At 44.1% G+C, this 16,618-nt stretch overlaps 1 protein-coding gene across 2 annotated transcripts in view; it reads left to right on the top strand.

Moving 5' to 3' along the window:
• The window catches only part of LOC115089621 (phospholipase B1, membrane-associated-like), a 421,390-nt gene that overhangs the window by 184,563 nt on the left and 220,209 nt on the right, over nt 1-16,618 (top strand). The window lies entirely within an intron of this gene.

The following is a 16,618-nucleotide window of genomic DNA, read 5'->3' as shown; positions in this document are numbered from 1 at the left end:
GCGCATAGAGAGAAGTTATCTGGTTACAAAATGCTTGCCTCAAAGCTTACAATCTGAGAGGCTGATGTAAAAAGGCGTGCTCGGCTATGTGCATGTTAACACACATTTTTGTGGCAGTTTAACAGGCAGTGTAGCGTACAAAAAAAGTGTTCACAAACATGAGTAAATTTGTGCACACAAATCACTCCTGCATTCAAATCCCACATGAATCAAGGCATTAGCTATCACTGCCCAAGGCACAGAGGTGGTGTGTGCTTAACTCCTGCTTTCTTAACTCTGGATATTTAACTCCTGGTCAGAGGTGGTGTAAGCTTTCTGAGACAAGTGTTAGTTTATTTGGTTAAACATGGAGTTCATAGAGCAAGGATTTATGTGCATAAAATAGAAACTGTGTACAAAGCATGGTTTCTGTGCATAAGTCATGTTTTATGCTTCAAGCACTGGCAACTGCATCAATTTACCTATTGGGAGTGGGGCTGACTGAATTGAATTGAATTCCCATAAGACCCTAGGGATGAAGCAGGGATTTCTGCATTCAGAGGACCTTTCATAAAGCTAAGTACATTTTTTGCTGTTTTAAATTATCTTAGAGCCAAGTATAGGCATTATCTATAATTGCAGTATTGTGTGTCCTTGGCTTTTTGAGGGGGCAGATTGAACTTAAAAAAAAGTGTGGAATCGAGACTGCTTTTGTGGTTTTGTAAAAGCAAGACTAAACCCCCTTTCAGTGGATTAAACAAAAACTTCCAAACCTCTCCTGGGGATCCCACAGCTAATTAGGTTTTCAGGATATCCACAATGAATATGCATGAGATAAATTTGCATATCATGGGAGACTCAGTATATGAAAATGTATCTCATGCATATTCCTTGTGGATAGCCTTAAAACCCGATTGGCTATGGGGTCCCCAGGACAGGTGTAGGAAGCCCTAAGTTAAATTTGCAATAAGTGCATGGCAAGGGATATTTCTGTTCACTGATAATTTCAACTGTTAAAAGCCCACCCACCCCATAGCTTGACAGAGAGGAAAACCCGGGAGGCGGTGTGGTGCTTTATGTCCGGGATGGCATAGAGTCCAACAGGATAAACATCCTGCACGAGACTAAATGCACAATTGAACCTTTATGGGTAGAAATCCCTTGTGTTTCGGGGAAGACTATAGTGATAGGAGTATACTACCGTCCACCTGGTCAGGATGGTGAGACTGACAGTGAAATGCTAAGAGAAATTAGGGAAGCTAACCAAATTGGTAGTGTGGTAATAATGGGAGACTTCAATTACCCCAATATTGACTGGGTAAATGTATCATCGGGACATGCTAGAGAGATAACGTTCCTGGATGGAATAAATGATAGCTTTATGGAGCAATTGGTTCAGGAACTGACGAGAGAGGGAGCAATTTTAGATCTAATTCTCAGTGGAGCACAGGACTTGGTGAGAGAGGTAACAGTGGTGGGGCCGCTTGGCAATAGTGATCATAATATGATCAAATTTGAATTAATGACTGGAAGAGGAACAGTATGCAAATCCATGGCTCTCGTGCTAAACTTTCAAAAGGGAAACTTTGATAAATGAGAAAAATTGTTAGAAAAAAACTGAAAGGAGCAGCTACAAAAGTAAAAAATGTCCAAGAGGCGTGGTCATTGTTAAAAAATACCATTCTAGAAGCACAGTCCAGATGTATTCCACACATTAAGAAAGGTGGAAAGAAGGCAAAACGATTACCGGCATGGTTAAAAGGGGAGGTGAAAGAAGCTATTTTAGCCAAAAGATCTTCATTCAAAAATTGGAAGAAGGATCCAACAGAAGAAAATAGGATAAAGCATAAACATTGGCAAGTTAAATGTAAGACATTGATAAGACAGGCTAAGAGAGAATTTGAAAAGAAGTTGGCTGTAGAGGCAAAAACTCACACTAAAGATTTTTTAAAATATATCCGAAGCAGAAAGCCTGTGAGGGGGTCAGTTGGACCGTTAGATGATTGAGGGGTTAAAGGGGCACTTAGAGAAGACAAGGCCATCGCGGAAAGATTAAATGATTTCTTTGCTTCGGTGTTTACTGAAGAGGATGTTGGGGAGGTACCCGTAATGGAGAAGGTTTTCATGGGTAATGATTCAGATGGACTGAATCAAATCATGGTGAACCTAGAAGATGTGGTAGGCCTGATTGACAAACTGAAGAGTAGTAAATCACCTGGACCGGATGGTATACACCCCAGAGTTCTGAAGGAACTAAAAAATGAAATTTCAGACCTATTAGTAAAAATTTGTAACTTATCATTAAAATCATCCATTGTACCTGAAGACTGGAGGATAGCAAATGTATTCCCAATATTTAAAAAGGGCTCCAGGGGCGATCCGGGAAACTACAGACCGGTTAGCCTGGCTTCAGTGCCAGGAAAAATAGTGGAAAGTGTTCTAAACATCAAAATCACAGAACATATAGAAATCATGATTTAATGGAACAAAGTCAGCATGGCTTTACCCAGGGCAAGTCTTGCCTCACAAATCTGCTTCACTTTTTTGAAGGAGTTAATAAACATGTGGATAAAGGTGAACCGGTAGATATAGTATACTTGGATTTTCAGAAGGCGTTTGACAAAGTTCCTCATGAGAGGCTTCTAGGAAAAGTAAAAAGTCATGGGATAGGTGGCAATGTCCTTTCGTGGATTGCAAACTGACTAAAAGACAGGAAACAGAGAGTAGGATTAAATGGACAATTTTCTCAGTGGAAGGGAGTGGACAGTGGAGTGCCTCAAGGATCTGTATTGGGACCCTTACTTTTCAATATATTTAAAAATGATCTGGAAAGAATATGACAAGTGAGGTAATCAAATTTGCAGATGATACAAAATTGTTCAGAGTAGTTAAATCACAAGCAGATTGTGATAAATTGCAGGAAGATCTTGTGAGACTGGAAAATTGGGCATCCAAATGGCAGATGAAATTTAATGTGGACAAGTGCAAGGTGATGCATATAGGGAAAAATAACCCATGCTATAGTTACACAATGTTAGGTTCCATATTAGTTGCTACTACCCAAGAAAGAGATCTAGCTGTCATAGTAGATAACACATTGAAATCTTCGGTTCAGTGTGCTGCAGCAGTCAAAAAAGCAAACAGAATATTGGGAATTAATAGAAAGGGAATGGTGAATAAAACAGAAAATGTCATAATGCCTCTGTATTGCTCCATGGTGAGACCACACCTTGAATACTGTATATAATTCTGGTCGCCGCATCTCAAAAAAGATATAATTGCGATGGAGAAGGTACAGAGAAGGGCGACCAAAATGATAAACGGAATGGAACAGCTCCCCTATGAGGAAAGACTAAAGAGGTTAGGACTTTTCAGCTTGTAGAAGAGACGGCTGAGGGGGGATATGATAGAGGTGTTTAAAATCATGAGAGGTCTAGAAAGGGTAGATGTGAATCGGTTTTTTACTCTTTTGGATAATAAACTAGGGGGCACTCCATGAAGTTAGCATGTGGCACATTTAAAACTAATCGGAGAAAGTTCTTTTTCACTCAACACACAATTAAACTCTGGAATTTGTTGCCAGAAGATGTGGTTAGTGCAGTTAGTATAGCTGTGCTTAAAAAAGGATTGGATAAGTTCTTGGAGGAGAAGTCCATTACCTGCTATTAATTAAGTTGACTTAGATAATAACCACCACTATTATTAGCAACAGTAACATGGAATAGACTTAGTTTTTGGGTACTTTCCAGGTTCTTATGGCCAATGTTGGAAACAGGATGCTGTGCTTCATGGACCCTTGGTCTGACCCAGTATGGCATGTTCTTATGCTCTTCTAATATAGCCTTGATATGGTACATAATAGCAGTACTTGGTAACAAGTTAATTTGCTAATTTTTACAGATTAAAGGAGTTCAACTCAAATAAAATGAATAATATTCAGTGTAACAACTGTGGTGCCTTTGTCTTGAGGCAAACCATCTGGAAGCTTGGGGCTTGCCCCATTTGTTCACAACTCTCTTCAATGAAAAAGGAGTTGACTCACCTTAAAGCTGAATTATCTACAATAAAAAAGAAATTAGCAACCACCAGGGAAGCCTCACCCACTTTACAGCATTCAGGTAATTTTCCCCCACTCCCATGGAATATTCAGAAACCCAGAAACAAGTAGTTTAAGGTGGGCTCAGGTTGGATAAGACTTCTGACCCAAAGTCACCTATTCTTCCCAATTGTGTAGCCTCGATGCCCTCCCTCACTTGCCCAGCCCAGCCAGAAACCCAAGAATAAATGGATTACAATGGACTAGTAGTATAAGACCTATGATGCAGAAACACCCACTCTCTCAAATGACAGAAGTATAAAATGCCTTCTCTGTATTGGAAAATGAAAAAGCTCTCTAGCAATGCAAACTGAAGTGGTATTTAAAAGGAAAGAAGAAACCCAATGTACATAGAAATCCCATAATACAATAAAAAAGCATAAGAAAAAGCTCCTAGTGCTGGGAGACTCAGTCATCAGATGCACTTATTTGGGAATTATTTTCAAGAGGAACACTATAGATAAATGCTTTCTGGGATCCTCAGCTGGTAAAAATGAAAATCAGATAGTCAATGCAATCCTAGAAGAAAGTAAGGACTCTGAAGTTGACATCATCATCTATCTGGGAACAAATGATCTTGCTAGAAACAGCATCCAAACAGTACAGAGAGATTTCCAGACTCTGGGGATGCAGATTAGTCACATGGCGAAGACAATTGCCTTTTCAAAAGTGTTAACTGTTATGAGCTTGGCCTTCGGCCACTGTTATGAACCGAAGGCTTGGGAGCCTTCGGATACTGTTACGAGCGCGGAGGCGCAGTCATTTCTGAAACAGGAGATGTGAGCCCTTGGACCATGGTAAGATTCAGGGAGAAGTCCCAAGACACACCGCGGGAGGTGAGCTAGTGTGAGCACGGGTAACAAGGAGCAAGACAAGGCTGGAGCGAAGACAAGGAGAAGAGAGGTCTGACCTTCTACCGGACCTGCATGCCCCAGGATGACCAACAACACAATGTTGATCAATGAACAGTCCTCCGACCATTCCAAGCCCTTTTGGACCTGCCGCTGGGTAACGGCAATAGGCGGCAGGCCAGACAGAGGACAAGGGCAGACGGAGTTCTTAGAACACAGAAGACTTTGGATGAAGTCTCAGGCGAGGACATGGATATGAAGGCAAGGATCAAGACACTGTAGACGTAGTCTCAAGGCAAAGGATCAAGGCACTATAGACAAGGAATCAAGACATAGGATCAATGTGCTGTGTCGAGACTGTGACGCAGTACATCCTACACAGTCCACCCGCAGGACTGATCGCGGACCACACTGGAACCGAAGCAGACTCCAGGAGAGATAATGGAGACTGAAATTGGAACATGCAAAGATACTGAAGAGGCCTGCATCAGGGCGTGCCCTACACAGTCCACCTGCGGGACTGGTCGTGGACCACAACGGAGCGGAGCAGGATCGAACAGAGTCTTTGGCATGGGTGGACACAAATGCAAGGAGCTCTGAAGACCGGGTCAAGATACAAGCTCAGGATTCTCAAGGATTCAAAGATAACTCAGGATTCTAGACTTAGGACTCAAGCAGAAGTCTTCCGGAGGCTTGCCCGGCACAGGAGGAGATGGCCTTGAACCGTGAGGCGCCCTACACAGCCCGCCTGTGGGCTGGTCACGGACCACGACAACGGCACACCAGGAAAGTGGACTTCAAGGAACCAAGGTGTGAAGGCAAAGCGTCAGGAAGGAACAGCGGACTTCAGAAACATGGAGATATCTGGACATATGGACAAAGGACATCAGGAACCGGAATACATCTGGAGTCATGAACGAAGGACATCAGAAACATGGAGATGAAGCCATGAAAGCAGGAGAAGACCATGGAGGACCAAGACCAAAGAGAAAGCAAAATTGCTTACCTTGTAATAGGTGTTATCCCAGGACGCAGGATGTAGTCCTCACATATGGGTGACATCAGTAACGGAGCCCTAGTGTCAAAGTTTCTAGAAACTTTTGACTGGCCCTGTGAGGCCACTGAGCATGCCCAGCATGCCATGATATTCTCTGCCACAGGGGTCTCACTTCAGTCTCATATGTAGCAATAAGCTGTAGCAAAAATAAAATAAAAGGTAACATACCCAACTCCGCGGGGTGGCGGGTGGGTTCTGTGAGGACTACATTCTGCTGTCCTGGGATAACACCTATTACAAGGTAAGCAATTTTGCTTTATCCCAGGACAAGCAGGATGCTAGTCCTCACATATGGGTAATTAGCAAACTAGAGGCTGAGTCATTTTGTAGTGAAGTGACACTGAAGCATTGTTGTTGAAAATGAATCAGCCGAAGATCACCGCAGGTTGGATGTAGAAGCAGTTGGTATTAAACTGGAAACAAGTTCTTTAAGACGGATTGTCCATAGGCTGAATCTTGTCGTCCTTCTTTGTCCAAACAGTAATGAGCTGCAAAGGTGTGAAGAGAACTCCATGTTGCTGCTTTACATATGTCAAGGATTGGCACTGAACGACAGTGTGCTACTGAAGTTGACATTGCTCTTACTGAATGTGCCTTTACTCATCCTTGTAGAGGAAGGCCTGCTTTTTCATAGCAAAATTGTATGCAATCTGCTAGCCAGTTGGATAGAGTATGTTTACCCACCGCTTTACCCGGTTTGTTTGGGTCATAGGAAACAAAGAGTGAGTGGATTCCTGTGTGCTGTAGTGCGGTTTTAAATAAAAGGATAGCGCACGCTACAGTCCAATGTATGTAAGGCTGTTTCTTCTCCTTGATGGGAGTGAGGTCTTGGAAAGAATGTGGGTAAAACTATGGATTGGTTCAAGTGGAATTCCGTGACAATCTTGGGAAGGAATTTGGATGTGTACGGCGAACCACCCTGTCATGTAGGAACTTAGTGTATCTCCAATCTTGTTATGGTAAGCAGAGATTGCACATAAATGTACCCTTACAGATGAAGTCTGGAGACCAGAGTCTGAAAGATGGCGTAAGTAGTCTAGTAGAGAAGTAGTAGGGCAAGTGAAAGGATCGATGATGTTTTGCTTGCACCACAAGGTGAATCTCTTCCATTTGGAAGTGTAGTTCTTTCGTGTGGAAGGTTTACGTGAAGCTATAAGCACTTGAGATATATGGGTTGAGAGATTGAGTGGTTGTAAGATCAAGCTTTCAACATCCATGCCCTCAGGGATAGAGATTGGAGGTTGGGATGGCGCAGCCGACCCTGATCCTGAGTTATGAGAGTGGGAGCTACTCCCAGGCGAATGGGAGTAGCTCCCACTCTCATAACTAGAAGTGTGGGAAACCATACTTGTCGAGGCCAATATGGGGCTATGAGTATCATGGACCCCTTGTCCTGTTGCAGCTTCACTAGAGTTTTGGTTATAAGCGGTATTGGAGGATACGCATATAGTAGGCCTGAGTTCCAAGGGCGAGCAAAGGCATCCTTTGCTGGCTGATTGTTGTATTTGTGTAGAAAACAGAACTTGTCCACTTTGTGATTCAGATGGGACGCAAAGAGGTCTATGGTTAGTTGACCCCATCGTCGAAAAATCCTGGTCGCTATTGCGGGGTCCAGGGACCATTCGTGTGGTTGGAACTGACGGCTGAGCCGATCCGCCACTACATTGTGAATGCCTGCCAGATAAGTGGCCCCGAGAAACATTGAGTGGTTCAGGGCCCAGGCCCAAATCTGTGCAGCTTCTTGACAAAGGAGGTACGAGCCCGTACCTCCCTGTTTGTTGATGTACCACATGGCTACTGTGTTGTCCATCTGGATAAGAACAGTCTTGTGTGAAAGGCAGTCCTTGAACGCATGCAGCGCATAACGTATAGCTCGAAGCTCTAGGAAATTTATTTGAAATGTTGCTTCGAGTGTTGTCCAAGTACCTTGGGTTTGGAGATTGTTTATGTGAGCTCCCCAACCCAAGGTGGATGCATCTGTAGTTAAAGTTATTTGTGGGACTGGTTGTCGCAAGGGTAAACCCTTGCGCAAATTGTCCTTGTTTGCCCACCAAAGCAGAGATGAGCGTAGCTGGTGGGTTATTCGAATTGGGGAATGCAGTGGTTGAATTGCTTGGATCCATTGTGATTGTAGAGTCCATTGAGTTACTCTCATGGCGAGCCTTGCCATAGGAGTGACATGAACTGTGGAGGCCATGTGGCCTAGTAAGGTTAGAAACTGATGAGCTGTTGCTTGTGTCTTTGAGTGAATCGAGTTTGCTAGAAAGGATAGTGTTTCTGCTCGATCCTCGGGTAGAAAGGCTTTTGTAAGGGTGGTGTCCAGTTCTGCTCCTATGAATTGGAGTAGATGAGACGGTATGAGATGGGACTTTTGATAATTGATGAGAAATCCCATGGAGTGAAGTAGAGCAATTGTCTGGTTGAGAGAAGTTATTGCTCCTTGTTGAGATTGACTTCTGATGAGTCAGTCATCTAGATATGGGAAGACATGGACACCTTGTTTGTGCAAGTGTGCTGCTATCACTGCCATACATTTGGTAATACTCTGGGAGCAGAGGCGAGTCCGAATGGCAGTACTCTGTATTGGAAATGTTGGTGGCCTACTATGAAGTGCAAGTATTTGCGATGAGGAGGGAATATTGGAATGTGAGCGTAAGCGTCTTGTAGATCCAGAGAACAAAGTCAATCTTCTTTTTGGAGAAGTGGAAGCATGGTGCCTAGAGAGACCATCCTGAACTTTTCCTTTTTTAGAAATTTGTTGAGATTTCTGAGGTCTAGGATGGGACGTAGGCCTCCTGTTTTCTTTGGAATGAGGAAATATCGGGAGTAGAATCCTCTGCCTTGCTGACACCGGGGCACCAGTTCCACAGCCCTGGCTTTCAGAAGGGTGGATACGTCTATTTGAAGTTGAGGAATGTGATTTTTGTTGAGGTGAAGCTGGGGTTGAAATTCTGTGGGAATTGAGAGGAAATTGAGTTTGTAACCTCGAGATATTATGGACAGAACCCATTGATCCATTGTTACTGTTATCCAATTGTTGTAAAATTTGGATAATCTGCCTCCTACAGGGAGTTCTGATCGAGGATTTTTTGAATGGCTTAGTTCTCTGAAGATATCTTCAAAAGTCAGCCGCAGGACCTGTTTGAGTAGCAGGCTGGGGCCTGGGTGCTCTCTGCTGACGAGGCTGTGTTCTGTGCTGAGTCCTTGATTGTCTAGGCCTAGTTGTGGGAGGATAAAATTGTTTTTGACAGTAATAAGGCCTCCTCATTTCTCTTTGAGTTCTTCGAGCAGCATGTGTAGTAGGATCCTGAGGCAGAGAGGATAGCTGCCTTAAGGTCTCATGTTCCTTTAATTGGGAGACTGCTTCTTGAACTTTCGTACCAAACAAATTGTCCCCTGTGCAGGAGAGGTCCACTAGTTTATCTTGGACCTCTGGCCTAAGATCCGAGGCCTTAAGCCAGGCCCACCTCCTGGCACTTATACTTGAAGCTGCAACTCTTGATGCTGTTTCAAAAGAATCATATGCAGCTCTCACCTTTTGTTTTCTAGCCTCAAAAGCTTTGTGAATGATGTTTTGTGCTGACTCTCTGTATTCTTGGGGGAGAGATGGGATAAAATCCTCCATCTGCTTCCAGAGGTTTCTTTGGTATTGGATGATATATAATTGATAAGCTGCTATTCTGGAGCTTAGCATTGCACCCTGGAATACCTTACGACCTAGAGTATCTAGAAACCTGTTGTCCTTTCCTGGAGGATTAGAAGAATGCACTCTTGTTCTCTTTGCTTTCTTCTGTGCCGATTCAACAACTACTGATGTATGTGGTAGTTGGGAGATGTGATAACCTGGTGCAGCTTGGACTAAGTATGTTGAGTCCATTCTTTTGTTGATGGAAGGGATAGAACAAGGATGTTCCCACATTCTGTGTTGAAGCTGAAGGAGAACATCATGAATAGAGATTGCCATAATTTGTTTGGGAGGATCAACAAATTGCAATACCTCAAGGGTTTGGTGACGTAGATCCTGTTCGGACTCTAACTTAAAAGGGATAGAGTCAGCCATGTCTTGAACAAAAGCAGAAAAAGTGAGGTCCTCTGGTGGGGATTGTTTCCTTGGGTGTGGTGGAGAAGGATCAGACATGAAAGTTTCAGAAGTGTCCGATTGTGTATCACTCCATGTGTCGTAATCTGGAGTGTGTGGTCGTGGCTTGGTAGTTGTAGATGGAGGAGGTACACCAGAGGGTCCTTGAATGGGATCCTGAAAAGAAGAATCCTCTTCCAGTGGATTTGAGGGCAAGGAATCCAGTAGGTCTTGATATTTCTTCTGAATCACTGAATACAGTGCTGCTTCAGACGATACAGCATCTCCAGAAGGAAGTGGCACCGTAGGTGTTAGACTTGACGTGGATGGTATCGAGGATCTTGGTTTTGGAACCGATGGTATCGACAACCTTCCAGTAGGTGGATGTGTGGCAGCAGTGGTAGCGATCGGCGTCAGTGCTGGAACCGAAGCTGCAGAGAGCATCGATGTTTCCTGCGGCATCGGGAAGGGTCCTGGTATCAGGAAAGTTCCCGGCATCGGGACGGTGCCCGGCATCAGGAGAGTTCCCGGAATCGGTGCTGTCATCGGTGGTAGATCGGACATCGGCACTGGTTGTGCCGGCATCGGTGACGTCGTAGTCAAGGCCGATGTCGCCAGCATTGATGTAGTCACCGGTAAATGCTCCTTAATGGCTTGTAATACCACTTCCTTTATAAATGATGTGAAATTCTGCAGTATCAGGGTAGGAAGTGACACTGGTGGAGGCGGAGATGACCCTGTCTGCGGTGTAACTGATGCTGTGGTAGGCCTATCAGGCATCAAGGTGTCTGTGCGTTTAGCCCGCTTTTCGCTCGGTTCCTCGCGGACAGAACCTGATGGTGACGCAGAGGCATGCCGATGACGGTGCTTATGTCTAGGCCTTACCTGTACCGCCGAGCGAATCGATGATGTCGATGGTGTAGGCGAGGATTTATCTCCCGAACCATCTGGTCGGCGCTTTTTTAATAGAACGTTTTTAGAAGCTCCTACCAGTGAGGACTTCGATGAAGTGGACGGAGAGGGAATCAACTGCAGACTGAAGAGCTGTTGAATTTTCTCCTGACGCAGTTTTCTTCCTTTGGGTGTCATCTCTTGGCATGGCTGGCAAGAGAAGATATCGTGTTGATCACCCAGACATCGAACGCACTCTAAGTGTGGATCTGTAACCGACATTGTTCGATTACAAGTCGGGCATTTTTTAAAACCCGACGCCATGGTATCACCGACGGCTGTTGATGACTGAAAAAAAGAGACCAACATTTTTTGAAAATTAACGCTGAGTTACTTCACCAGCCGGTGAGGTGAGACAAGTGAGATCCCGTGAGGGAGAATTTAGGAAAAAAATGACTTTTTTAGTCAGAAATCTGAGAGTAATCTCAGAGGCCTCCGTGGTCCCCGTGCTGCTAACCAGCGGCGCGGAAAAACGAAGACTGAAGTGAGACCCCTGTGGCAGAGAATATCATGGCATGCTGGGCATGTTCAGTGACCTCACCGGGCCAGTCAAAAGTTTCTAGAAACTTTGACAGAAGTTTTTCCCGCACTAGGGCTCCGTTACTGACGTCACCCATATGTGAGGACTAGCATCCTGCTTGTCCTGGGATAAGTCACAGACGACTGTGGAACTCGATCCGAAGGCCCAGAGTGACTGAAGAGAGGCCCTTATATAGGGCAGACACAGGAAATGAAGACCAGCTGGATTCCGGTGGGGCCAGGAGCACTTCTTGCTACTGGCCCTTTAAAAACATTAGAAGAGGCCGGCGCCTAGAGGAAGGCCTGGAGAAGAAGCAGCACCGCGTACAGCGGCAACCTGCCACACAGGAAGAAATAGAGTAGGGAGGAGCAGGCAGGCTTCAGGATGGCTTCCTGCAGTCTGATGAGGACCCCAGCAATGGCGTCACGGCTCCATGCCGCAGAGAGGAGCTGACTGGTGCGGCCTCCAGGCCACATGAAGATGGTGCCAGCGGCGGCCCCGCCGCATGGGTGGTTCTGTTGGCAGCGCTAGGACTGCAGAAAAGGAAATCCCAGCGGGGCTCTCCCCGCCGCAGGAGCGGTGTCAGCAGTGGCAGCTCCTACCGCTAGATTTATTTATTTTATTTATTTTTAATTTTATATACCGGAATTCCTGTATGCAATACAAATCAATCTGGTTTACAAGTAACGAAAAGGTTGCCCTGGTCTGGGAGGTTAGACTGGGGTTTTTTACATAGAACATTGAACAATAACAATCAACCATTGAACATTATTACAAGGAACAGTGAAAGTAAGAATAGAATTTAACAAACAAATATTATTATTATAACATTATTCGTGTTTTGAGCTGAGTGGGTGTGTTCACATTTTACAAGAAACTTTAGTAGCGTATATAGTCTGCAAGTATAGTCTGCAAGTAGATGAGGCGTCAGCAGCGACGGCTGCAGTCCAGGCAGTGGCGGTGAGTAGGTGGAGAGGCCTGTCGCGGAGAGTAGCTCCGAGGGCAGGAATCGTAACATTATCTGCTTCATTTTCTGAAGGGGTTAATAAACTTGTGGATAAAGGTGAAACAGTAGATGTACTGCATTTGGATTTTCAGAAAGCGTTTGACAAAGTCCCTCATGAGAGGCTTGTAAGAAAACTAAAAAGTCATGGGATAGGTGATTTCCTTTTGTGGATTACAAACTGGTTAAAAGACAGGAAACAAAGTAGGATTAAATGGTCAATTTTAAGAACATAAGAAAATGGCATACTGGGTCAGACCAAGGGTCCATCAAGCCCAGCATCCTGTTTCCAACAGTGGCCAATCCAGGCCATAAGAACCTGGCAAGTACCCAAAAACTAAGTCTATTCCATGTTACCATTGCTAATGGGCAGTGGCTATTCTCTAAGTGAACTTAATAGCAGGTAATGGACTTCTCCTCCAAGAACTTATCCAATCCTTTTTTAAACACAGCTATACTAACTGCACTAACCACATCCTCTGGCAACAAATTCCAGAGTTTAATTGTGCGTTGAGTAAAAAAGAACATTCTCCCGATTAGTTTTAAATGTGTCCCATGCTAACTTCATGGAGTGCCCCCTAGTCTTTCTACTATCCGAAAGAGTAAATCCAAACAGTCTGACTTCAGTTAGTCAGCCTGAGTGACTCACTGCTCCCTTGATTAACAAATGTTGGTCCTTATTCAAACCCAATCACACTACCTCAACACCTTTCCAAGGTGAGTAACTGAGCTGAACTATTCAACTTTTTTACTTTGGTATACACTGCTCCTAGCTTATTTCTAGCTTCTGGCTACTTTTTGGGTTTGTTTTTTTCAATACAAGCACTCAGTATTAAATACAAACACTCAACTCTTTAAAAGTCTGGAGAACACTCAGTTCTGCAGACTTTTAAAAATAAACACACTACCTACTGCTACCTTATTGACTGACTAAAAATACAAACAGTCTAACTTGTTTATTCACTGCCTACCTACTGATACCTTATTGACTGACTAAAAATACAAACAGTCTAACTTGTTTATTCACTGCCTACCTACTGCTACCTTATTGACTGACTATTTAAAAATGCAAACAGTCTAACTTGTTTGTTCACTGCCTTTCTGACTATTAAAGACACAAACACACTAAATAATATTCCCAAATAGTTAACTTTGCCCCAATACTTTTAAAAAAGACAATGTCCCAAGCAAAAACTTACTGATTCCTTTCAGCCACCAGCAAGGTGATCCTTTCCTCTCGGTGGAAAAGGATAAACAGTGGAGTGCCTCAGGGATCTGCACTTGCCCCGGTGTTTTTCAAAATATTTATAAATAATCTGGAAAGGAATAGGAAGAGTGATGTTATCAAATTTGCAAATGATACAAGATTATAACATAAGAACATGCCATACTGGGACAGACCAAGGGTCCATCAAGCCCAGCATCCTGTCTCCAACAGTGGCCAATCCAGGCCATAAGAACCTGGCAAGTACCCAAAAACTAAGTCTATTCCTTGTTACCGTTGCTAGTAATAGCAGTGGCTATTTTCTAAGTCAACTTAATTAATAGCAGGTAATGGACTTCTCCTCCAAGAACTTATCCAATCCTTTCTTAAACACAGCTATACTAACTGAACTAACCATGTCCTCTGGCAACAAATTCCAGAGTTTAATTGTGCGTTGAGTGAAGAAGAACTTTCTCCAATTAGTTTTAAATGTGCCACATGCTAACTTCATGGAGTGCCACCTAGTCTTTCTATTATCTGAAAAACAAAATAACCGATTCACATCTACCCATTCTAGACCTCTCATGATTTTAAACACCTCCATCATATCCCCCCTCAGCCGTCTCTTCTCCAGGCTGAAAAGTCCTAACCTCTTTAGTTTTTCCTCATAGGAGAGCTGTTCCATTCCACTTATCATTTTGGTCGCCTTTCTCTGTACCTTCTACATCGCAATTATATCTTTTTTAAGATGCTACACAAGCGGATTTGAGATGCTACACAAGTGGGAGAACCTTGCAAGACTGGAAGATTAGGCATCCAAATGGCAGATGAAATTTAATGTGGACAAATGCAAGGTATTGCATAAAGGGAAAAAATAACCCATGCTGTAGTTACACAATGTTAGATTCCATATTAGGAGTTACCACCTAGGAAAAAGATCTAGGCATCATAGTGGATAATACTTTGAAATCGTCTGCTCCGTGTGCTGCGGCAGTCAAAAAAGCAAACAGAATGTTAGGAATTATTAGGAAAGGAATAGTTAATAAAACGGAAAATGTCATAATGCCTCTGTATCGCTCCATGGTGAGACCGCACCTTGAGTACTGTGTACAGTTCTGGTTACCTCATCTCAAAAAAGATATAATTGCACTGGAGAAGATACAGAAAAGGGTGACCAAAATGATAAAGGAGATGGAACAGCTCCATAATGAGGAAAGGCTAAAGTGGTTAGGGCTGTTCAGACAGGAGAAGAGACGGCCGAGGGGGGATAGAATAGAAGTCTTTAAAATCATGAGAGGTCTAGAATGGGTAGATGTGAATCGGTTATTTACTCTTTCAGATAATAGAAGAATTAGGGGGCACTCCAAGACGTTAACGTTAGCATGTAGCACATTTAAAACTAATCGGAGAAAATTATTTTTCACTCAATGCACAATTAAGCTCTGGAATTTGTTGCCAGAGGATGTGGTTAGTGCAATTAGTGTAGCTGGGTTTAAAAAAGGTTTGGATAAGTTCATGGAGTAGTCCATTAACTGCTATTGATCAAGTTGACTTATGGCTGAATTTTAAATCAGCCACATGCGTAAAACTCACCACTTACACATGTCGCTGGGCCCTGCATGCACCACACGCATTTTCAATAGGGCCCGGCCATGTGCGTAAGTAGTGATACGCGCACAAGTGCCGGGCCCTGAGAAAGGGGCAGGCCAGGGGGCAGGACGGAGGCCGGCCAGGACAGTGGCCATAAGCCGTTGTCTCAGAGAAACGAGCCCCAGCACCCAGCCGGTGCGCATAATTACGTCTGCTCCCAAGGAGCAGCGAATAATAAAATTAAAATTCAGGCAAGGTAGTTAAGGTTTAGGGGTGGGGAGGAGAGGGAAAGGGGAAGGAAGGTTAAGCAGGGGGTTAGGGAAGTTCCATCCCAGTCCACTACTTAATTGGAGTGGACTGGGAGGGAACTGGGGAAGGCCCAATTGCATCACTGTGCGGGCTCTTTAAAATGTCACCCCCCCTTGCGCACGCTGCCCGCACATGTGCACACAGATGTGTGCGCCAGCGTATGTTTTAAAATCTACCCCTTAGGGAATAGCCTCTGCTATTACTAGCATCAGTAGCATGAGATATACTTAGTTTTTGAGTACTTGCCATGTACTTGTAGCCTGATTTAGCCACTGTTGGAAACAGGATGCTGGACTTGATGGACTCTTGGTCTGACCCAGTATGGCAATTTCTTATGTTCTTATCTGTTCTTGGAATGGGGAGGAAGAGACTAAGCCATATAGATAACTTCAATGCATGGCTACATTGGCAGCTGGGGCCATATATAGAATAGTACAAGGCTCTATGTCAAAGATGGCTTTTATCTGTCTGTGCAGGAAAAATGAACTTAAGTGGAAAACTTCAAATCATATGTCATAAGGCATTTAAACTAGAGGACAGGGGTGGTAGAAGGAAGTAGGAATGTCACCCCCAACTCCTTCAAGAAGTAGGTGAAGAAATTAACAGAAATCAGCTGACTAGGGCAGAAAAGATGTCCAAGAAGAGCAGCAAGCTGAGGGAAAGTGTTGCGTCTGAGGTGGATCCTTGGGCTGAGGTAGGGTTGACGCAACCTGTAGGCGAGGACCTACGGGTCCCCACTGTCAGCAGGTGGAGTGGGCTGAAGCTAGAGGCCGCTGGAGCTTCACTTATACCAGTCCTCATTTCACTCAGGTTGAGCCTTTGTGTGCTGATACCAGCAGGACTTAGGTGGGCCTCGAGGTTAGCTAGAGATGAAAGGTGATTCAGCCCAGAGACGGCAGTTGGTAGATGGCATATTCCTATCCTGGACTGGATTCGGTACTGGAACTCAGGCGCCAAAGGAACAATGAGGTACTGAAGGT

The sequence above is a fragment of the Rhinatrema bivittatum genome, chromosome 4, assembly GCF_901001135.1.
Source record: "Rhinatrema bivittatum chromosome 4, aRhiBiv1.1, whole genome shotgun sequence".
Lineage (NCBI taxonomy): Eukaryota > Metazoa > Chordata > Amphibia > Gymnophiona > Rhinatrematidae > Rhinatrema > Rhinatrema bivittatum.
The sequence above is the reverse complement of the archived record's forward strand: the minus strand, read 5'-3'. Positions and strand labels throughout refer to the sequence as shown.